General features: G+C 43.1%; 1 protein-coding gene across 4 annotated transcripts in view; it reads left to right on the forward strand.

Annotated features, from left to right (window-relative positions):
* Window positions 1-2387: 2387 nt before the first annotated feature.
* MYO6 (myosin VI) overlaps window positions 2388-24687 on the forward strand; it is a 115522-nt gene continuing 93222 nt past the window's right edge. Inside the window, exon 1 of one of the 4 annotated variants that reach the window (XM_075498231.1) lies at window positions 2388-2514. The gene's annotated coding sequence lies outside the window, so the exon portion shown is untranslated. Of the gene's footprint in view, window positions 2515-20176; window positions 20268-24687 lie in introns of those variants that run through there. The other 3 variants (XM_075498233.1, XM_075498229.1, XM_075498230.1) reach the window with 3 other exon arrangements.

Here is a 24687-nt window from a genome sequence, read left to right on the forward strand (position 1 = left end):
GAGAGGCTGAGGTGCAGGAGAACACGGTGATGCTAAAGGCACTCTGCTCTCCCTCCCAGCCTTGAACTGTGTCTGTCCCTTATACATCTATTAAGCAAAAACTGGTTGGTGTCTCCAACCTAGCCGCACTGTTCCTGGTGTTCTGAAAAGTCTCAGTTAGACTGAAATTGCAGAGATTGGTCCAACATTCCTAGGAATGAAATCAGAAATGCTTCTTGCCTGCCTCCTTATATACAGACAACGGGTACAGTAAAATATATTTTGCCTTGTTTTCTCTTTCCATCTTTTTTTTCCCCCTTTGCTTAGGTTGAAGTTCTTACACTCAGATTGTACTTGTGTGTGTTTTCCTGTATTTTCCCAGAAGATTTACAGAAGGGACGCTACTGTGTCTTGGGTTATTTTTAGATTTCCCAGGGAAAAGAAAGGGGAGAGAGAGTAGAGACGTGCTCCTCCTGACGAGGGAGCAGCACATCAGATGGTGAGATAGTGCTCAGCACTGCCTGGCTTTTCCGGCACTGTGGGACCAACCGGCTTGTTTACACTGAAAATATTTTGTTGACCATTTCCTGACATTGTATCCTGTTTTGCTAACGAGGGGGGTTTATTCAGTCAGCAAATTTACATTTTTATTTCGTTGTGCAGTCTTTTTTTTTTTTTTCCCCAGATACTTATTATCCTTATCTGTCTTTTACAAATAAAAGTAAGGCTGAACATACAAAGTACTGCCCTGAAAGGTAATGCCAAAGGCAAACTCCCATTCTCTACAAGTTATACAATATTTTGATTTGTCCAAATTGTTAAACATTCCTGAATTAGGCCAAGCAAAGATACAACTGTAAAATTCACCTTGTCGCTTTGCAGGCATGTTCAATGTTTTAAAAACCCAAACAAGCTCATAGCATGTTTCATGAGTTGTAGGAATGTTAATCCGGACGCAGGATTTAACTCCACCCGTGCTCTGCTCGGGATGCAGGATTACTCATGAGCTTTGTGTACTCCCATTTTCCTTTCCACGTGTACATCCATACTGATCCTTGACAGAACCCTTTCCCTAGAGACCCCCCAGGGTTTCTCTTTACCCCCTGAAAGAGGCCAAGGCATCGTTATGACTATCATATATACAGGGGATGATATGGCTGGAATTTTGTTTAAATTATTTATTAGCTAGTGGCTGTACTCACAATGTCCCCAGTGTTCTCCAGCCACTCAAAAAGGATGCAGTGAAGGAGTCCCTGTCTAAAGAAAGGTAGTTAGGACTTTGAGATTAAGGAGAACACAAGAGATTTTGAAGTATGAACTGGTTCATTTCCCTCTGTCAGCAAAACACACAAGAATTTTATGGCCATCAAGTGGAGAGCGACGAGGCTTTGCGCATACAGTCAGGGTCATTGTGCCACTCATGAAGTATTGCATGAAGAGAAGGAAAGTGTTTACGGGAAAGCTGACAAACCAGCGGGCGACGCTAGGAATGAATGCTTGTAAAGCTGAGGGACGGAGAGGCGACACGAAACTCCAGCATGGCTGGTCAGGGAGGGGCGGCTGCAGGTGCCATTGGTGGTGACGCCGTGGCTGAGCATGATGCAATGCCATCCAGTCAGGCCACTCTCCCGAGTCACGCCAGCGCACCAGCTGCGGGGATGAATAGCTGGGCGTAGGCAGGTGCCAGGGAAATCCCGCAGAGCCACCATGGAGGCTAGCGGGAAGGCAGGCCAGCACCTGCGCTGCCTCGCGGGAGCCTCAGGGTCCGAGGGGACAGGGTTGGGGCAGGCAGATGCTGTTCCGCCATTGAGCGGTGGGCGCAAGCACCCCGTTTTACACGCTCCTGCCCCTGTAAAACCTGTCAAGGTGTGTGCCCGGGGACGGGGCAGGGACAGCACAGGGCCTGGGCCAGGGGGAGCTCAGGGGAAGGAACTGGGGCTTGAACAATCTTTGACTTCCAATGTTTGCCGCAGCCGGAGAGCTGCCACCTACTCTGTGCCTTTCTTTATGGGGCAATGGTTAATTAAGACAAAGATAACCCAAAACCTGACCCTTTATGTAACTGCATTGGTTAAAAAAAAAAAAAAAGGAAAAAACCCAACCTCTCCCAGAACAACCACAAGCCAGCCCCAAGCAAGGCGCGTCCCCACACCAGCCCCCTCAACAACAGCTCTGGTGCGGGCGGGCGCAGGCCGCGGGGTCGCGCTGCCCAGGGGGCGCCGGGGCCTGTCCTGCCCGTACCGGCTGGGACGGCCGCGGGGAGTCCCGGGACAGGCGGCAGGCCGGGGCCCCCTGTGAGGCAATATCGGTGCGGAGGGACGGCCGGCGGGCCCGGCCCGGCCGTCCCAGCCGCCGCCGCCGCCGCCTCCTCCCCCTCCCGCCGGCGCAGCCCCCGCCCCCGGCCTGCCCCTGTGGCGCTGACGTCCCGGGCGGCCGGGCCGGGCCGGGCCGTGCCGGGCCGTGCCGGGTGGCGGCGCAGAGCAGCGCAGCAGCGGCGGCGGCAGGGCTGGCAGCCGGGCGCGGTGGCAGCGGCAGGTAAGGACGCGGCTCCGAGGCGCGCAGCAGGCCCCGGGCCCGCTCGCCCTCCGCCGCCGCTCCGCGTCCTCCCCCCGCCCGGCGGGGGGGCGCCGGCCCTCTGGCCTGGCTGCGGCGTGCTGCCCCATCGCCTCCCGCCCGGCCCCGGGGCGGCGCGGCCCGGCCCGCCGGCAGGTGCGATCAGGCTCCACGGCGAGGCGTTCGCTAGAGGTTTCGTCGCGGGGAGCGGGGCTTTGCGGGGGCAGGCGTCCCTCTGGTAACAAACGCGGGCTGCAGCGGCGGTTCCTTCTTTAAGGGGCGCTCGCTCGGGGCTGGGGGCGAGCGCTGCGGGGAGAGGACGGGGACGGGGCGGCGAGGGGGGGGGGCGGCTGTTGCACCCGGTAGCTCTCACCTTACACGCCGCGGTAACGAAGGAAACGTCTTACCGCCGACGTCGCGGCACAGGATGCGTCCTGGCGCCGGCCGCGGGGTCTGCGGGCGCGGGGAGGCCGGTTGCTCCGGGGGAGAGCCCCGCGGTGCGGGCGCGGGCCGGGAGAGCCCCTGCGCGGGGTGAGCGCTGCCCGCCAGCCCGCCTCGGGGTGCGTGTGCTGTACCCAGACCTTCCCGGTTAGGCACAATCACAGTCTAAAGTGATTTTTATTCACTTCCTTAAATGAACTATCATGGGAATTTCTTTCTTGCGGTTTTTTTTTTTTAGTATCATCCTCTGTAAAATGCCACCCATAGTGAACTCCATTACAGCTGAGCTCTGCTCCTTGTTTCAAAAACATTTCCGTGCTAGTAGGATTGTCCTTCTCACGGAAAAGAAATTTTTTACAGCCTCGACCATCCGAACACAGCATGACCGGTAGTGCAATTGAAATACATCTTCTCTTGGTGTGTTTCTCATTGAAGTACTTTTGCAGGCTGCGTTTTTGGAGGGCAGCGTGCGTAAGCGTGATGTGCTACCAAAAACTGATACCCAATTCCTGTAACTTGCATTCATTACTGAATAGGAAAACTTAAAAAGGTTCTTCCCCTTAATGAGCCATCACTTGAATACAACTTGCAATGCAGCATATTTATACTTGGTGCTTGTCTGACAGAGCCCTCAGCTTCCTAATCAGTAAATCCTGATGCCACCAGAAGCCTATAAGATTGAGATAGCTAAATTAATAGATTATAGGTTGCATAAAAGGATGGTTGTTACCTGTTGTTTCATCTAAATATTGCTGATTGTCAGCCCTTTTTTATAAAGGTGGAGAGAAGTAGTATGTCATGACTTTCTTGCTCTCGGAAGGAAAAAGACCTTTGAGGCCATCTGATTTCTTACAGTTCAGTTGGCATCGCTGGGCTGCGGAGCTGCCTATGAACTGGGTTCGCAGCCATCGGAGTACAAAGGTTGGCCACAGGGCTGAGTCTGCCTTCTGTTGCAAATGTGACAAATTAACAGAGGGTAGGGATGAACTCCAAAGTTAAATGTCATCTGCAATTTTTCTTTTCAAGATAGAGGGGAATGCTAGGAAAAAAAAGCCCAATAAGAATAGAAATGATTTAATGATTGAAATTATCCTTGTGCAAATTTAAAAGTGTAAGTAAATGTGTTCTTGCAGTATTTGTTTAAATATCATAAAGCTGTGTTAATGTACAGGTTAGCTATGAAGTGTACGGTTTATAAAATAACTGCAAAAAAAAAAGGTCTGAGTTTATTGTTGAGGCGGGAGAGTAAATACCGAAATTGTCAGAGCAGAAGTTAGAAACCTTTGCAATGTTGTTTTTACTAACATAGAAATTAGGATTTAGCTTGATTGTATTTTTAGCGGATGTGTTTTTAATGTGTATAAGTTAATAAATATTTAGTGACTGTACAGTTATGCCTTTGAGTGTGAAACTATAAAGCCAGCAGAGTGAAAATAAAGGCAGTAAAGTTTGCTGCGAAGCTTAATAGCATTCTGAATTAAAACCATGTCAGTATTAGCTTGCAGAAATTGTAAGTAAATTGAACTAATTTCTCCACCCTGAGTGGGCATTGATGTATAATCTGCGCTAAGTACTGCGTCCTTCAGGATCTGGGATCGCCATGCGCCCTTGTTTTGATACTGGGTCAGTGTTTTGACCCATTAATCATAATGTTCTCACTAGGAAGGTGAAATAGCACACTTCCTTGTGCCTCGTCTGCGGGGGTGGAGAAGGTTTTGTGACCCAGTCTAACCTTCATATTCTCTTGGTATTTGATAGTGCTGGTATGAGGAAAACTTTAAGGTTTTAGAAATTTTGACGGACTTGTGAGCGATGTGGTAAAGGTGAGTAGGGACTAACTTTTTATTGTTACTTTCGGTACAAAATGTGGAAGTGTGAGATTAAGCTGACATGTTCAAAACAAACAAAAGGGATGTGTTTTGTTTTTGACCCAATGTGTAGTTAGTTAAGCTTTGGAAATCCTTCCTGAAGCATGTGGATATTGAACGTTTACAGGGACTTGAAAAGCAACTGGACAAATTAATGGAAGAAAAATGCACTAAGGCTGACTTGTACAGAATACCTCCTGTAGCTCAGGGAGTCACTGAGCTGCACCTGGAGCCTGGGAGAATATACTGGAAAAGTGCTGTCAAGTATTTATCAGATTTTATATTCATTTCAGGCATTGACTACTGCAGGTAGCATACTGGAGACAACAGACCTGCCGTCTGACCCGGTAGGCCTGCTCTTAGGAAAATTATTTATTCATCTGAAGTATTTGAGAACAGCTGAGCCAAAGGGACCAGGTCTAGAGCTAGCAACTCTGGGTGATTATTCTCACGGAGTGATTATGGGTCGTCATCAAACTGGGAAGTCAGCCTGTAATGCTGGGGGCAGTTCCGGCACCTATGTAGTTTGGTGTTGTCATTGATGTCTTTGATCAACAGAATTGTCACAAAGTCTGAAGGAGACCGAGTAGGGGTTTCAGGCCTTATTTTTGATGCTCTGTTTTGGAGGACGAGAGGTTTTTGATAAATTTGATGGCTGTATTCAAGTACAAGATAGAATTTTCAGGAAGGAGATCCCATAATGCAGATAGGTGAAGTCAACTTGGCAGCAGCGCCATGGAAGCAGATCTGAGGGTTTATGGGGGATCACAATAAGCAGCGAGATGCAGTACTGTTGAAGTTTATGATAAACTTTTCGTACTAGTAAAGCTAGTTAACAGAATAACATGTTCAGTTTTGGCCACAGCCCTTTAAGAAAGCTAAATGCAAACATCTCAATCTGGCAGAAATCATCATCAAGGCTTAGGAAGGGTTTGGAAAGCATCATCTACAGAGACCACAGTTCTAGCAGAAAGAGGATTAGAGGACAGGACAAGAAGAAGCTACAGTCTTAAAATTAGTGAGAAGTGGTCTTTGTCCTTCTGTCAGGGACTGTATTGAAAAAGATGAAACTAGTTTGTACCAAAGATTTAATGTAGTTCGTAAAATCTGTTATGCTTTGGGGAAAACTGGAACAAGCTGAGGTTGTGCAGTCTCCTTTTTGTGAAGGTTTTTGAAAGTCAAATAGGACTTGTGTTAAGGATATATTAAAGGCTTTCCTCATGACTGTTTTACTTGTTTTCACACAGGGGGTTGAACTTGATGATTTCTTCAGGTGCTGTCTGTATTCTCACCTGAGTTTATGTGGAAAAAGTAAATTTAATGCTCAAAAGAAATGCAATTTCTGTGATAAAGACGCAGAATCTTTCAATTATTGCTAGTCATCTGATGTTACAGCTTGCTGTGTTTGGTTTTAAAATAGTTAGTGTTGAGGCAAACTATTGCATTCGACAGCAAAATGTTGTGGTTTAGGAGTGTAGCCCGTAATCCCATAGGAAATGTAAGTGTAGGATCATACTGTGATTTAAACCAGGAAAATCAGAGGGATAAAACCTGAGGTATTAATCATCTACTGTAGTATATACTGTATGTGGCTTCATAACCTATGTCCAAATGTTACAGCATCTTCTGTTCTGAAACACTTTTAAAGAACTGTCAGCCTATTTTAAAAAAAGAAATCAGACTTGTTAAGTAGTGTATGTTTCTTTAAGTACCCTAATTTTGAATCTGTTTTTTAAAGTACGCATGGGCAGGTAAAAATGACCTACCATTTTAACATAGCATGCCATCTATTTAAGTTTTTGCTTTGCTGTTACTTGGAATGACTGTATTACATTTGTAGTAAATACTGGTGACTGAGACTTATGTTTCTGAAGTGTTGATAAGACACTATAATGATATAAAGAACACATGGAAAAAATACAGTTTTTGAACTGAAGTCTGTGGATTAAGCCTTCCCCCTCCCCTCCAACCCCCAATATCAGTTTTGCAAAGCTAAATGTGAAGTATCAGCAGCCCTCATGGTTTTTCCTAAGGTTTTGATGGCAAGAAAAAGACAGATAAATCCGTGGGTTCTTTAATCTCTGGCAGAATGATTTCTGTAAGTAATGACCATACGTATTTAATAGTATGTATTTTATTGGAAAGAGCATGCTAATTCTGTCTTTCAATAAGCGCCTGTCTTAGAATACCAATTACAAAAAAATTGATTTAGTCAAAGCGAGTTCTTGCTTTTTCTTTTGTTGAACAGCATGCAGAAACGGAGCAGAGGGCGATGGGGCTGGGGAGGGCTGGCCGGTCCTGCCCTGCCGCTGTGCCGCGTGCCGCAACTCAAAGGCAAAGCCTGCTGCCGCCCATGGACCGCTTAGCATGGCCTTGTGAAGGTGGTTTGGGAGCCCCCGCCGCACGCTAACTTTTTCCGAGTGAAAAAGGAGTGAGTTGCAGTCAGGTGGCTTTTACCCTGCAGACACAGGGTGCTGGCTGCAGCTCCTGTAGGCATGCTGGAGCTCTGCGAGCTAAAGTGCAGCTACTGTCAGTAGCATGGCATGCACAAATGCTTGGCTAGCATGGGATGGTATCTCTGCTGCCATGATTACGCTGCAGGTCATATCCAGAGGTTATGCGACTCGTGAAGCACTTCTGTCAAGCCAGGGGTCTTTCCTGGTCAGCTGAATGCTTCCCCTTGCTCTGCAAGGGGGTGGATAAAGGGCAGTTCATGCTTGCTTCAGGGAATAAGAGAAGGATGAGGCACTTGGAGTTAAACCTCATTTTCCATACGGGCAGCTCACAGTGCTGCTGCTGCTGTGTTCACCTGGCCACAGCAGTAAAGGCAGAACGGGGCCAACCTCCAAACTGGGATCCAGCCCTAGCAGTGCTGAATGGAGCTGTCGTGAGTGCTACTAGAGCTGGCGTGGCTGCATCTGTACGTGCATCTTTCTGGGCCCGGCCTGCTCTCAGAAAAATCAATAGAGAAATTCCCAGACTCTTCAGCTGGAAGTCTGAGTGAACCCTGGATTTGTAAATAATCAACAAAAGGCCTTTTTCGACTTCAAATAAAAGAAAACTTATCTTTGCCTTTTGAAGCAACCTGCCTTGGATGAGCTTGCTGAGTTTATTTTGCAAAGGTAGTTAAATGGACAATTAAATTAGCAGTATTATTTACATATTGGATAATTCTTAGTTTCTTGAACAAATTTGTTTTCTTTGTAATGAACAATGTTTAGCAGAATGATTTGAAATTTGGGGAAAAAAACGAGAAGCATGGAATGTAACAAAGTCAGTGGTTCACAAAAATCTCTCTGATATCAGCAAGATCTGTCTATATTGGTAGCAACAGCTTCCTGAATTATTTCTAAGTGTTTTTATGGATCCTTCAGGTCTGATTTGAAGTCATGTGACTGTTGTTATGTTTTGTATTTTCAGCAAGTCCAGCTCATGATTTGTATGGTCCAGAACTCCATCCCTCACATCTACCGTACTCCTTTTGTTACGGTGACACTTGGCAAGGTTTTGGTCATTTCAGGTTCGTTCTCAGTGCCCTGGATCCAAAGTAACCTGACTAAATGGTGATACTGTAATAGCCACGTTTCAGACAAAGCTGCCCGTGGGAGGGCAGCGTGTCCTTCTCCAGTCCTCTGGCACGACCCGTGAGCGAGGCTGTGCCTGCGGCAGGGTGAGGACACCCCCTTCTGTGTTCCCATCCGCGCTTGGCTCTTTCCTGATTTATTCAAGTGCAGCCCGTCACACCTGCTCTATAGTGGCGGAGGTGATAACAATAAAAATCTTTCATGAAATCCTCCGTGGCAAAGATTGGCTATTTTGCTGCGTCTTCCCTTTTCTCAGCTGGGTGAGCGCTGCGTGCGGACATGCTGAACCCGCTCACCGTGGTGCTCCGCTTGTTTGAGGGGAGGCACTGGAGAGTTTGGGAGGGGGATGCTCCGTAGCTGCTCTGCTGGTTCGAGGTTTAACGGTGTGTGGTAACCTCCGGTGCTGTTGGCCCTGCTTACGTATAGCAGAATTTCCAGGACAAGGATCAAAGCGTTCAGGAATGAAGAGGCTGACAAATATTTTTAATAAATTTTAATGGTTGTCTAGGGTTGCAGTTTTGTGAGTAGTTGGGCTGATGTAATTGCCTGCTGGCCCCCCGAAAGGAGGAAATCTTCCCACAGCTGTGCCCCCCCTCTATTCCTTTCCCAGCAGTGCTGATGGTCATTGGGCTCTTCCACACAGCAGTGCAAACTGCTGGCTCTGCAGAAAGCAACAAACCCATCGCCTTTCTCTTCCCCGACTCCGTGTTACAGAGGGATGTCATGAGTTTCAGAGCTTATGCAATGGTGCAGCAGGAACATGTATCAAGGAGCAGAAATGAGGCGAGGCAGGTGAAGGTTTTACCCCTCTTGGGGTGGTAAGCTGCTACCGGTTCAGCTCTCATGAAACTACAGCAGTTTTTGCAGTCTTTTAAACCTGTGTAACCCTTCATTGCCTCTACGAAAAGGTACACAAATGCCTCCAGTGGCCCTGTTGCAAAGGGACATGCAGACATAAAGACCGAACATAGGGAATTTCAGAGTCATAGCAATAGGACTGGAAAGGATTTTAAAAGATCACAGACTTCAGAGGGCCCTTAAATAACATGGACTCTTATTACTGTATAAAGATAAGAACACTTGGTTTTAGTACATGTGGTGATTTTGAGGGTGGGGAGGAATTTCTTTTGTGTCTTTTTTTCTTACCTGGGTTCCTTTACAGAGAGAGGGAAACTAATGAGATAAATCTTTGTGTCATTTTACGGACTCCTAATAAGTTGTTATTTTTGCAGTGTTTGCTGATTGCTTTAAAACTTTTGCTGTGTTTGTGCAACAAGCCTTTTTGGCAGGGCTTGGGTACATGAATGGCATTCTGCAGCATATTTCTTCTCTAGTGCAAGGAGGGTTATTTATGTGGATGCTACAGGATGCGTGTTTCTCCTTCCCTCATATTTGTTGGCTTGCCTTCAATGTGTGTTGCCAGGCCCATTTTCTCCTCTTTAAATCTTCTTCCAAAAATAGACCCGCAAGTTGTGTATTCATTTGTGGGAATATATGTGCATGTTGCATCATCACTTAGTTGTCCTTATTTGCTCTTTGCTGGGATCAAGCTATTTCTCGGAGACTTTAATGGTATTTATAAATTTCAGTAACTGATATTCCACGGTTAAGAGCATTGCTTCAAATTTCTAAGCTTTCAGGAGAAAGAAGAGAAGTGGGCTTGTCTGTCATAGTTGTGTTGAATCGGAACTGTTGGGAACAGAGCATTTAACTGCAAGTGTACAGAAGAAACAAGTTTCAGAGACTGTGTGATGATGCTTGTCTTTAATTGTCAACCCATTAGAGTACTCCTGCATCTTCTCAAGTATCTGAAATTAGTCATGGTCAGACACTCAATCTCAGGTTATATGGACCTTGAGATAGCGTTTTATTCAAAGCATGAATGTCTTAAAATAATCTTTTCTTCACGTGTTTGGAGATACATTATGGGCTTTTGAAAAGTAACATAACATCTTAGTATTTTTTAGATCATTTATACAAGAGCAAATTTTAAGCTTTGGTTAGGGGAAGGATGCTTTTTCAAATACATTTTGTATCATATTCTGATGGTAATCTGAAACAAATTTTAGATCTTGTTTTATGTTTTGCTTTTGAAGTTCTACATCCTTTCAAAGAAAAAGATTATTTCTCACTAACCTAGGGAGAGGAATCTTAGACATGAAGTTTCTTAGCCTGTTATCATGGTGTACGAGTCATGTCTTGCTCAAAAGGTCAACACCCACAGAACATGGTTTTTGCAGTGCAGTGGGCTAAGTAGCTGCTGTTCTTGGGGCTGTAACAGTCTTTCCTATTGTAAATGAAAATACAGTCTTTCCATGATATGGGATCTGATGCTATGGGTATTTCTGTGTTACATGCTAAATTATGATTATAGAGCTTCATCACCAAAGCAGCCATGATAAATATAAATAATATGTTGATGATATACTCTTGTGGACTATTTTCTTTACATTTAAATCGTTACAGCCTTTCCCAATTTTTCATGCATATATGTATTTTGAAAATATTATATCAGATTTCTTTTAACTTGGAACTGAAAGTACTTTTTTTTAACAAGTGTTGGAGGTCAGCTTTTTTATTTCTGTTGATACGGAGTTGTGTGTCTGTTCATGTAGCCTAGCAGGGGTTTTAAGATATTGAGCTGATTCATAGACTTTTTTAAATTGCCCTTTGCAACTTCTGTTGCAAACCCTTCTGTTACGGTCCTGGATCAGTTACTGAGCTTTGTAGAAGGAGAATTTTTTCTATCCCTTTAAAAAAATCCAGTTCTATTATTTCCTGATTATTTATTTTTTAATTTTTTAAGGAAAAATTGGGAATTCATGTGAGTAACAAGTACTGACTGCTTGAGTGCATCAGATGGAAGTGGAAATTTGTATGGTTTCAAAGAAAACTGGCTATTTGAGATGAGTTGTTTTCTGTATTAATCCCGGTTTCTCTATGAATCCCCGTGGGAGGGAAGAGGGCGGACAAAGGCCACTTTATGCTGCTGGCATGTTTGGTGAGTGACTCTGCTGCTTTAGCCCTAGGGAGGAGGTAGAAGCAGGGGAGAGGGAAACTAGCAGGAGGAAGGGTAGTTTGAGGTGAGCTCCTTCTTGAGGAACACGTGAAGGCTGAAGGACGATGCCTAGGTGGGAAAGGCTGAGGAGCTGAAAGGACCAAAGGGACCCCAGCAGATTTAAGAGGCAGCACGTGAAGATAATAGTGGAAGAAAAATGCTGGTTTGACTGCTTGAAGGCAAAACAGGTTAGCATCAGGGGTTGCCCTTCCTACCATGCCTGGGCTGGACTTTAAAGCTATGTTTTCCTCCTCAGCTGGAAGATGCTGTCTGATTCCCATACATGCCCAGGCACTGACCCCGGGTGTGCCTGCCGTGGGTGTAAGAAGGCCGTGAGGTCTCGCAATTTGGGTTAAGTATTTCACCCCAAGACAGGTAAAGGTTTTGGAGTGACATCTGAAGGTGTGCTGCGGTGTGGTTAGTTGTAATTAATGAAAGCTAATTGGTTCATGTTTTCCTAGGACTCGTCACATTCTCTCTAGCAGCCTCTCTTCTTTCCATCGGTCATCTCGTTGGAAATGGCCAAGGAGTTTTGAGAGGATCCAGGTGAGACAGGAGCCTTCTCAAAAAGGATGTTACTTCCTCCAAAATTCCTAAAATTTATGGAAAAATTTTAACAGGCAAGATACAGCTGTGCATGAGGCTCATGTGGCTTTGTTTTGTTTAGTTTGATCAGCTGCTCCATTTTAAATGGCCTAACTTTGTGACGAACATTTTATAGGCAGGCAAACCCACAAAACTCTAACCGGTAGTCTCCAGTCTGACAATGGAGTAAGCACATCTGTGTGAAAAATACAGGATGTTTTTCAAGTATTTAATTTTACTTTTTTCAGGCCTTTGCTTAAGGAAAAGCTGTGTAACATGCTTGAAGGTACAGGAGAACCAAGTCAAATATGAAATAGAAGCCACATTTGCAGGAAAAACAATTTTATGTTGTGAGGAATTAGCCTAGTGATGTTAGCAAGCATTTAAACAAAGTTTGGTGGTTGGTGTGGGGGGCTGTTTATTTTGGAGGCTCATGTCTTAGCAGTCTGCAAGTTACTACTGGTGAAAAAGAAGGGTGGCTTTTTCCTTTTTTTCTGCAACATCACCACTTCCCTTAAGTATCTCCTGCAAGTGTTTGGACTATGCTGAACTTTTAATACAAGCTAGAAGTTTGTACTAGTATCTAAGGAAGTTAGAAAAACTAAAGCACTTTCTCTGTTATTGTGCCTTTGTCAAGGTCTTCACATATGTTCCAATACTAACAAGAAGAAAAGGTAGAATAATGAAGGGTTTTTTAAAGATCTTCCTGTAGCTGAGGGAGGATTTCCCCTTTTTTGGGTACCATGGCTCTCCTCGAGGGGCCCCCACCCAGCTGAGATGGGAATGGCTTGGTATGGAGCTTGGGTGCTTCAAGCTATAGTGAGTCATGCGTGGGATGCAGATCTTGGTTTGGTGATAGCTGGTACACCTCTTTGCACTGTTGAATGTAATGGCAGTCAAATTTAGACCCAGATGCATGTGATAGCGTTCATTTGGAGTTCACCAGAGCATAAAATATAATGTGTACTCTCCAGTATGTGTCGTTACCACGTCACCTGGATTTGCTTCCCAGGTTGCATTTTGTCTTGCCCATCGTTCATCTGCCTGGATCACTGAGATCCAGGCTGCAGCAGAGGTGTGGTCTGGATCCTTGGGCTTCAAGTGCAGGTATTTGTGCGTGGCTTCACACTGTGGCTCCATCTGAATCAAACTTCTGTTTTCAGGATCAGCTGCTGCCCTTAAAGAAGCCCTGCGTAAGCGCTATTCCCAGGACACCTGGCTTTTCTGTCCTTTTCCCCCCCCCCCCCCTTTTTTCTTTTACTTTGCTACTTCCAGGATATCCTGCCTTTTGTGTTTCACAGCTTGCTGGAAATGAGAATGATTTGCGTAACGTCAGTCCTACAAATGAGCATGCAGCTTCGCATGCGCTTCGTGGACTGTGTATACCAAGATAAATTGCAAATGGAGTTTGTACAATAGAGCAAGTAAAACTTGCTGCATCAGTATGGTTTTCCAAGGATGAAAGAGATGCTGTTTTTTGTTTTGCTTGGCAGCCAGGCTTGGTGTCTAGTGAGAAGGGTAGTGGAGACGCACAAGGCAGAACATCTGGTGGAAGCAGAATTTACGGATTGGAAAAAGAGTTTTAATCAAAATGTATATTTTTCTCTACTCTGCCTTCCCTTGTTGAGGATGACCAATGTCATACCAGTAAGCACTGGAATGGGGATGGCTGTAATTACTTGGAAGCTGTCAACCTACAATTACCCCTGCTCGTTAGCCTGAGGTTGGGAGAGTGACGTGGAGGACACATTTGCTGTGGGGAACACTCCTCTCACAGCAGGCTTTGCTCACGTGTGCCCAGCACAGCCTGGGAAGCCCTGCAGTGCAACATGCTTCTCCCCATCCGAATCAGCAGGAAGGAGTATTTTTTGTTGTTGTAGACTACTGTGGCTTGCTGCTCTGCTGGGGACTCCTTTGGCTACTCACAGTGGTCCTTCCACCAGATGATATCGCACTGATCTTGTTCTGGGTCAGCAGAAGCACCTTGTCACCATGCCAAGAGCGTCCTAGCAAAGAAACCCCTATGCTTTTTGCTGCCCACAGTACGTGTGGATTCACTAAATTCCTAGACCAAAGCAGCAATCTGTTTTTCTGTTTTGGGAAGAATGGAAGTGGGGGGGATACTGCTGCGTTGAGCTGGAGTTCTGCTTTAGAAGCTAATTTTAGCTGTAGCTTAATGTGTAAGGGGGAGGCAGTTTAGAGTCGAAGGGCTTGAGAAGGGAAGTAAGTACCAGAGGTACAAAATTATTAATGCTGGTGTTGACCAGGGTGGTGTAGGCAGAAGCAGCCACGTGATGTAGGGAAAGCATGATCTGGAACAGTGGCTTTGTGGAGCTGTGGACACGCTGAACGAAGGATGCTGAGAAGACGTGGTTCACCTTCCAGGCGGAGCCTCGCTGGCCAGCTGAGCTCAGAGGTGCAGCACGGTGCAGGACCAGCACAGCCCCCCTGGCAGGATGGGGAGCTCCTGGTGTTCCCCAAAACCAAAAGCAATCCAGAGCATTTCAAGGAGCTTTTCTTACCTCGAATGTCATTAATTGTGGTTTTCTAGGATGTGGCCCTTTCTGCTGGCACATTTTCCCTTAAATATCTTCAGTGATCCTGCCATTTCTGTGGTTTTTGACTTGCTGATAACTGACAGTTTTAACAACAGATGTGAGTTTCTCTTTAGAAAGCAAAGAGAAACTTTAGAGTTTCTCTTTAGAGAGAAAAAAAACATTCTGAGGCTGGGAGAAGAGATAAACTATGGGATACCTAGAGAAAAGGGGGAAGCTGAATGCCAAAGATGAAAATCATTCACTACAGTCAATGCCTATCTTTTATTGCACTGCTACAATAGAAGGACAGGTCAGGCGAAAAATCAGTCCTCTGTCCTATACCTCCCTTCCCTTATGTTTTTCAGTATAGAACTCGTTCAAGAGACTCGCAGCAGTCAGAGCTTACAGGAGGGCTGCCGTAGTTACTAGAGCACTTCCTGAGTGGCTCAGGATTCGTCTCCAAAGCCGCACCTGGTTTATTAGGGCTTCCTATGTTGTTATTACAGGACACACTCTGTATACGTTTCCAGAATGATGTCAAAAGCTTCCTTATCAGAGGAGGATCATCACACAGCACAAGGTGCTGGATGCGTGAAGAAATTAGTTAAATTACAGCTTCCAGTAAAACTTGAGTGAGTTTTATAGGGTAGAAGCTGAAAAACCACATACTTTTTGAATAACCTTTGAAATATACTTGTGCTTCTCTGTTGTGCGCTTAAACTTGAATGTCAGCAAATTTTGCTAACTCATCACTTCTAAAAAAAAAAATATTTGTTATCTCTTAACAGACCAGGTACAGTGGTATTTTTCTTTTAGCAAAATTAGATTTGTATCCTTCACAGGTCATAACACTGGGAGGTTAGCCAGCATGGCTCACCCTTGTCTGTGAGAGGAGTATAGGAAATGGCTGTTGCTGCTTGCGCAGGCATTTGAGAAGGCATTTGATTAATTTCTTGTTTTCTTTGTTGTTCCCAAGTTACTGGAGTTATTCAAGAAGCCTATATATTTTCTTTACGTTTGTCAGGGTAAACCATTATAGCTATAGAGTTCTTTTTATTAGTTACCCAAATAAAGCAGAAAGTGTGGAAGATGTGAATTTCCTTTTAACAGAGCATTTGAGCACTGAAATGCAGTGTCAGGTTGATGGTTAATATTAGTAATTTTCTTTCTGTTTAGTAAGAAAGAAGTATTGGCTGCTTTTTTTTGGGGGGGGATCCTGTGGCAAAAATGTACTCCAGGTTTAAATATAGTCTTCTGAATGATAGTCTAGTGCTTGTTTTAAATATCCTCTATTTTTTAATAGAAATAATAAGATAATTCTTCAGGCCTTGTGTCCTTCAGTCACTAAAAGGAAACATGTATGTCCCTGTAATTGAAGACAGGTATGCTGTTGTGGAGGGTGGAATGTGAGTCTTCCTAAAGAGAGGTGGAGTCTCCAATAACACGGTGTGACAGGGTACTGATTCATCTGTTGATGCGTTTTGCAAAATGGGTCTGTGGATTGGTTTTTTTTTAGTTCAGTGGCTTATGAGTTGTATCAGTGGACTGCTTTGTACTACCATCTTACTCTTTTTGAACTCAATTATTCTTGAGTTCTTGCCTCAAGACTTCATATAGGTCTCTGGAAGGTGAATAAACCACATGTATTTATTGTGTTCTCTGTCTCAGCGTGAAACAAAGGAATTGGGCTTTTCTGGATTCCTGAGGAAATGCCTGACTCGAATTAAGCCTCGGAGGTAGTCAGATTTATCTCTATTCTACACATGACTTTTTTCTTACATTGTGTTTTGAATCTCTTCTAAGATGACCTTAGATCTCTAATCATATGATGTTGTAAGACAACTATACTCACAGACTTTTAGTTTTCTAGTTCCCATGAATCATTCAAAACGAAAAACTCTTCTCTGAGGAAGATTTTTACTCCAAAGAGTAAGTACAGGAAATCTATGAGGAGTTTGGTATGAACATGCTCCCCCACCCCGCCCCACCCCTCCAAAAGGGTGATCAGATCCTTCAACAGTCTGAAGAAATATCCATCATGAGAGGAGATTTGAAATATTTCTGTTCACAAGGAGGAGTTTGCATTGGTCATATCTGACTGTCATGTCGAATTTCCTGATCACTGTAATTTTAAGCTCCTATGGAGCTCAAATTTTGTATGAATATACAAGGAAGATATATTGACTATGTACATCTACAATAGAGAATATTTTTGCTGCAATGTAGGAAGTGCTGAAGACCTCCAGACTGGAGTCCCAAATAGAGTGCTTCAGTGAACTTAAGCTGGAGCATTGTAGACCAGAAGTCCAGAAAGCTGAAGAGGATGCTTTGTAAAGCCCTGCGCAAGGGAATCGTCGGGTTCTTTTCTTGTAGGTCCATTGACGGTAAATTCCACAAGATCCCACAGTCCTCCCTTCAATAGCAGCACAGCCTCTTCTGCATGTTTGATCAGTCGGTTTGGTTTAGAATTGTATTTTTCATCCTTTAAAACTAGTAGCATGTTAGTTTTCCCACAAAAAAAATCAGGGACTGTTTTGTGTTTTACTGTTTGACAGTTAGCCGTGAGGGTCTTGCTTGTAATCACAAATGCATTCATTAAATGTTTCTGTCATCAGGAATTTGTGTGTGCCTTTTGGAACTGTTTCCTAGACCTTTTGATTTACAATGTTGACATTTCTGAGTACTTGCAATATCTGCAAATGCTGAAACCAGCCAGGAATTGACTCTCAAGTGTTTCTGGCAGAAGGCACTAGCACTTATCTTTGTCTGTGTGTGTATGTGCTGAAAAATAAATAAAAAAGGCAGCTGCTTTGCAGACTGGGTGTGATGTCTTGCAAATCAGACTGAGAAATATTGAACTAGGAACTGTAGAAAATATTGAAATATTTGAAATGTTGAACTGTAGAAATATTGAACTAGGAACTATAGAACTACTGAACTATTGAAGAAAAAAAAAAAGTAGCCCTAATTTAAAATCTGTGTTATTGGTTAAAAGTAATTCTACAGAAGTTGTTCAAAATGATTGATTGCCTTTGTGTTCAAAATACTGCCTTTTTCTAGTTTGTGTGGCCTCTGTTTCCAGTGATTGTGTATTACAGCTTTTTCTGCTAGATTGAAGAATTCTGTAGTCGGTTTTCCACATAAATATTGTACATATTTAACCTGTGATTATGTGATCTTTATCCTTTTCTGTTTGGCAAAGGGTTTAAGACTTCAAGGAATTTCTGTGTGGCTGGTACCGAGCATGTACAGGAAAGTTGTAAAGATGTGCAAGAAGAAAATGTTTTACCTTGGTCTTGGAAGAATAAGGTGATGTGTCTTCAAGCTTAGAAATTAGTAATAATGTATTTTTAAGTGTGAAGGATTTTTAAACTATTCAGTTAGATTGGGCTAGAATTGGAGGAAGGCTTTAAAGGTGCCTCTCTTGATCACAGAAGGTGTTTCAATTAAAAGAAAAAAGTGTAAGAAGATTTAAGTATCTTTGAAGCACGCTTGAGAATTATTTCACATTATCCTCTTCTCTAATTGATTAACTGGATAATAGGTTTAAATGTGCCAAATAACAAAACCCATGGATTTTATAGCAACTGATCTGAATTGATCTAATTAAGTTTGGTTTTTCCTCTTGTGTCACCTGGGTGAATCCTAATGATGTATAGCAGGTTGAATTAAATTGGGTTGTGCCTGTTTCTTGGGAATTAGAAATTTCTTTAAGAATGTTAATTAAATAAGTGGAAATGGCTGTTCAGTGCATTTCTGCTCCAGCTACACCTGGTCCTTCTCACTCATTTAGGCAATTCCATTTGATTGCCTGCCTTGATGGTCTCAATATTGAGCTTATCAACTGCACTTTGTATGTGTAGACGTGTAGCTGATACATGGTTTGAATGTGTCATGTCAGCTGTGATGTCAGTTTTGCTTATTACCTTGTAAAAATAATTTAATCTTTTTGATTTCTGGACCCCCTGAAGTTTCTGCTGGGCACCTGGATTCTGTCAGAAATTTCACATCTGTGCAGTCTTTGGAATATTTTTTCTTAATCCCTTTCTGGGGGCTGCCAAACCAGCAGTTAAAAATAACTGTTCTAAAAGAGTGTTACTTAAATCCTTATGGTCATATTGGTTAAATCTCTGTGATCCACATGAAATGCCCTACTTTTACAGTTGGGAAACGTGATGTCAACCATCCTTGACATCAGATAGCTCAAAGAAATGCCAGTAGTCAATTCCAGAAGCTCGCACATCTGAACTCAAGCTGAGTCCAGGTAATTCAGGCCATGCTTGTATGTATTTTGAGATTTTTTGCAAAATGTCACAGGTAATATCAGCTGGGGGAGATGAGAAAACCTGCTGACTTTTCAGAAATACTGAACAAAATCTTCAAAGCTATGGAAAAACCATTAGGTTTAGAAAGGTCTGAGTTTTTAACCTGAATCATTAAGAAAATACCCTTAATTAATGTTTCAGATATTCTTTGTATTTCTGCATCTAGTATTTTGCTTTTAGTAAAGGGAAACTTTTATGTCTAAGAGGATTTTATGTTAAAAATGAATAAAGTTAGCCTGCTTGAACTTTGAATTACAAGTGGACTCATTTTTGTGCCTTAGGAAAGGCAGACATTTGCTCTGTATTCATTCTTTTCGACTGCATCCTTCACACCTTTGCGTGTATTTTCAGAGACGTGGAGAGCCAATGCAACAGCTTGCTGTTGCCTCAAGGAGGAGTTTCTGCTCGCATCTCCTCCTTCTCACGGCTATATGTTCTACTTCTACCTTATGCTGGCAGCGGAGCTCACCCATCTTCTTTTTGAACTGGGAGGAATTATTTAAGTGGATTAAACCATGCATTTTGGCAGAGATATTTTTCTGCAGGCGCCGGGCCTGGTAGTGCCTGAGTGGGGAGGAGGGGACCGAGCACAGGGAAAAGTGCCTTTTGTCCTTGGGGCAGTGAGCTGTTAAATTACCTCACCTGCTTTTTTGGGGGTGGTTTCTTTGGAAGGTCTTCTCCAAATCACAAAATGTTCTGAATGCTTCTTGATAGTTTCCTAGCTGATTGTGAGTGGAGCTTTATGTAGTGAGTAAGGGGGCTGAGTTGTCCTGGCAGAGGGGAGAGAGGGTTTTACTTGGGTTTTTTGGTGGAGGTATCTGTGGTTTGTGGGGAAGAGTAACATTGCACTGATCTTGTGTTTTGGAACTTTAAACTTGTGTGTGCGAGCCTTGTACGATCTCCTCGAGGGTATTTTTAGTAATGTCTTTCAGTGTGTTTTTGAAACAATTTGGATTTACATTTTATATATTGCCCATAAATGAAAGGAAAGTTTACTTTTTATAATGTGATGTTGGAACAGGAGCAGAAATTTCGATACATGATTAGATCTGCACAACTGCAAATGTTAGCTGCGCTTTTGGCTTAAAGCTAATTCAAATCTCTCTTGTCCGACAAGCAGTGGGAAGATTAATCTCCTCCAGAGAGAGGAATCCATACCCCAGTTTTAGACAAAACACGATGATTAAAGTTATTTGTAGGTTGAATAAGCACAAGCCTTTGTTCGGGAGAGCTGAACAGGGTTATGTTGAAACATGCAGGAACAGGAGTTACTCACATTCCTGTTGCTGCTGCTTCCCAGTTTCCAGTCCGCAGCATCGTCTGACGGGGAGCCAGTGGTAAGTTACCAGCTGAGCATATAAGCGATATTTTACTTTGAGACCTGTTATCTGATGAGATGACAATATCTTCGGGTGTCCTCCCGCAGCCGGGGCGAGGGCTGCTTGTCTGGTGCTTGCTGGAGCGCAGTGCCCGTGGGCGGGCTGGGGAGAGCTGCCTGGTGGTGGCTCACAGGCTGGGGGCTGCTAGGTCGTCTTGGGACAACTTAGAGGGAACTAAAGATAATTCTAATCAAGCTTTGTTTTTAGAGAGCAAGATCACTGCAATTACATAAGCTCTGAAGGGGGAAACTCGGTTTAGCTGGTATTTGAACTCTTGTTTTCTAAAAGAAGCATACGTTTAAAGTATTGAATTTTGGAGGTCTAAGGCAAAATTTTTGTGTTGTAGTAGCAATAGTCTGTCCTTGGGAAGGGAAGAAGGAAGAATAACTTAGCTTACATTATTAAAAAAAAAAAAAAAGAGAAACTGTCTTTGCATTGGTTTAAGGCCTTTTTTGCTGGTTAAGTAATGCTGTATGATTGGTAGCTGTATGTTATAAGATCACTAATGCTCAGTATTTAAAAAAAAAAAAAAAAGCTTAGATTAAAACAGTGATAAAGTTGAAGATAAAATGCAGATAAAAAAGGGGAAAAAATGCCCTAACCTGGCCTGTGACTATGTTAGAGGAACAGTCTGCAATTTCTGTCTTTTGCTGTGCCAGGAACCATCAGCAGCTGGATGAAGAGTGAGTAGAGGTGTGTCTCCGTTGGTGTTTTAGTTCACCTTAGGAGCTTGCTGTTGTGGTGAACCTCCTGGTTGTCTGCACTTACTGCGCTGCAGGTCCAGGCACCAAACCAGATCCCATTTGGATGAAACTGGAATGGATGATGCTCCTTAGAAAATAACCCGATGCTCTCCAGCTGTGAATTCATATTCAGTCCAGGGACCCAGACTAGGGCCATTTGGTACTGACTAGATTTAGTAAAACCCTCAAAATGCTTGTAGTATGGGCACTGGCCCCTCAGTGCTGCTGTTTCATTGTACAATTTTGCTCCTATCGTACTGTGTTACTTGTTAACATAGATGTATCCATTGAGTTTAAAATTTGGTTTTTTTGATTTATGTCAGGACAAGTAATGACTTGAAAAAATTCTCTAAATATGCTCTACACTTCTGAAATTTGTCCTTTTATTGATATAATGGATATTATTAAAATCTCTACAATTAGAAGAATTGTAGAAGAACAAAAGAAAAACACACAAAACTCCCACCAAATCAGAAGTATCTAAAAGCAACCATTCAGGGCTTCTATATGACTTCTCTCATCTTGCTCTAAAATGTGTGCAATTTAATTCAGAATATTGCAGGAAAGGCTGTAAAGCAACAAAATGGAGGAAAGGTGTCACTTAGAGTTGAAAATAATATCAATGTTTTCATGTTTCATTTTGTTCCTGAGATGAAAATTAGTGTAATGTCATCCTAGCCCCACTGTAATGTTAAATTCTGGGATAATTGTTAAAGAAATGAAAACGAAATGGAAACTAGATATTCATGTAGTTAAAGGAGGAGAAGGGAAAAGTGGTTGTGATGAGTTTCCTAACCTCTGGAGGTGTGCTTTTTGTGTAAAATGTTTCACATAGTCTGAAATGAAGGTGCAAGTGCCATCGATAAATGCTCTCGTCTTCGAGCTGTCGAGTCCAATTGGGAAGTAGCAGTGGCAGCATGACAGTCCTCATTCTCCCAGGAATTTTGTTCCAGCTGTAATTGCTCAGGAAGTTTTGAATTTAAAAACACCTGAGCCACATTTTGCAGCTGAATTTACAACCTGACTAAAAGCTTTCCTTGACTCCACTTTTGGCCTCCTTGCCAAAATAAATAGGCTGTTCTTAGCATGTGACCATGGTGGTTTGTCCTCTGCATGAGCTTCTGTACAAAATTTGTAATTACATTTAAGGGTTGGTCCTGGTAGCCGTGATTCTGCATGTGTTATTTTCAGTTTACTTTCATATCGGATTTATTGAAACCGCGTGTGCCTCTGGTTGCTGTGCTTTAGTACAATTCCCAGGCTCAGGGATGGCCCTCTTGCATGTGAAGAGACAGTGCATTCACTGTATCGCCTGCACCACGGGACTTGCTATTGAAAGCCTTAAAGCTACCCCAGATTTCTTCTGAAAGATAGATATGGCCAAGCCTGATCTGTTGTACAGGTTTTGTAACACTTTGAGAGAAAATTCATAATGATTTTTGTGGTAATGCTGGTTGGTAATTTTTAGTCATTGTTGACTTTATCAGAATCTTTTGAGCAGGGATGTACTTTCTTGCAGCGTTCCTGTTAAATTAATAAATAACATTTTATACTTGGCGGGGGTGGTGAGTAGCGTTCAGGTGATGTATTTGAGGTTTTAAAGAGTCAGTAAAATACAGCTGGACTTTGATCTCAATCTTAGATCTTCTAACCATTTTCTGAACAAGAAGTGAGCGTGACGTTCTTGAGCTGCATTTCTTATAACTCGTGGTCTGTAAAAGTATGGAGCTGTGGGAACTGCATCAGTTACTTGCTGCAGCTCCCTAAGACACTGACCCAGCACTAAGAAAAAGAGCCTGTCTGGCAGGAGTACATTTATCTTAGGCTGTGGCAAAATCTGGGCAAAGATTAGCTGTGATCCAGGGTCCATATTCTGCTTGGCCTCGTACCTAGGTTTAGGGAAGCCCAGGACTTTCTCAAACCTTGCATAGAGTTAGTGTCCTACTAAAAATGAGAGAGTTGAGCTCAGTGAGGATGTGGCTAATGTGGAAATTGTTATGGTCTGCAGTTTTCCCTGCTGCCAAGATCCTGTTGGTGCTAATGGTAGATTTTGTCTGATTTGTTGCTGTTCAGTTGCCTAGTCTTTGCAGCACTTTGCCTTCTGTCAAAATACAAACTCTTAAGAATTAAAGGTTATTTTAGAATCATAGAAAGGTTTGGGTTGGAAGGGTCCTTTAAAGATCATCTAGTCCAACCCCTCTGCCGTGGGCAGGGACATCTTTCACTAGATCAGGATGCTCCAAATCCCACCCAGCCCTGACCTTGAACACTTCCAGGGATGGGGCATCCATGACTTCTCTGGGCAACCTGTTCCAGTGTCTCACCACCCGCATGGTAAAAAATATCTTCCTTGTAGCCAATCTAAATCTACCCTCCTTCAGTTTAAAACCGTTGCCCCTTGTCCTGTCACTAACAGCCTGGGTTAAAAGTCTCTGTACATCTTTCTTACAAGCCCCCTTTAATTATTGAAAGGCTGCAATAAGGTCTCCCTGGAGCCTTCTCTTCTCCAGGCTGAACAACCCCAACTCTCTCAGCCTTTCTTCACAGGAGAGGTGTTCCAGCCCTCTGATCATTTTTGTGGATTTTATTCTTAAAGCATATGTTCCAGATCTTTTTCTGAGATTGAGATAGTGTAGATTATTTCTTTGCAGTTACTATCTCTTGCTAAAATTACTATTTGTATGTTCTTGCCTCATAATAAGGGTCCCGTTATACTCCTCTCCCCAAGAAAACTGATGGATTTACTGACAAAACATGTTCTGTGTCACTTTCTCTGGATAGCTCTGGATACTTCTGTCCTTTGCTGTTGATTAATGTCTTAAATGGCTCTCATGCTCTTTTATGTTAAGAGAAAGCTTTCAGTCTCATCCCTCAGAATTACTTTATCAGTAACATTGGTGAACTTGACAAAAGATTTTTCTGTCCTCTTTTTTTTTTTTTTATTTTTAGACAAAATTGAGTAGATTTGGACAAGAGTCTTGCTTTTTTAGTTACCTGTTTCTGAAGTGGGAGTTTCTCCTGAGTTCATTACGATCTGTAGAGGATTGTCTGTGTTTCAGCCCATTGCCTGTAAATTACACCTGTACTTTTTGTAGGAATTACAAGCTGATATGAAGAGATGAAAAAGGAGATGGCACCTGACAATGTAAGCGTTTCTAGGAGCTAATTCTGTCTCTGAAAGAATTAAGGTTTCTGTGCAGAGAGGGATGACAGTAAACAGTTCCTAGATTGTACCCGTTAATCTGCAGATGCTGATTGTCATTAGTTTCTAGTATTTTCTCCTTTAATAAAGGGGCCAAATCAAAGTTGGTACTATTTGGAAACCTCTAATGTACTTACTATTTGTTATTCTGGTAGTCAGACAGAAAGTACAATTGTCTTTTTTCTAGTCCAACCTCTCCGCAGTGGCCTGAGGTCAAGCATCTGAGGTTTCCTGCAGATGCTCCCAGCAGCCTTTGATGCTGCCATCTGCAGTGCTTAGTTTATTTGATTTGACTTGGATCCTGGCTGAGTATATATTCTTATTTTTCTAAAATACCAGTTCCATTTTCACTCTGATATGTACTGGGAAGTGGTGTTTGGCAAAGTTTTCTTATTGCTGGACTTTAAAAATGAATTATCATTCAAATGTGTGT

Source organism: Mycteria americana, chromosome 3 (assembly GCF_035582795.1).
Source record: "Mycteria americana isolate JAX WOST 10 ecotype Jacksonville Zoo and Gardens chromosome 3, USCA_MyAme_1.0, whole genome shotgun sequence".
Classification (NCBI taxonomy): domain Eukaryota; kingdom Metazoa; phylum Chordata; class Aves; order Ciconiiformes; family Ciconiidae; genus Mycteria; species Mycteria americana.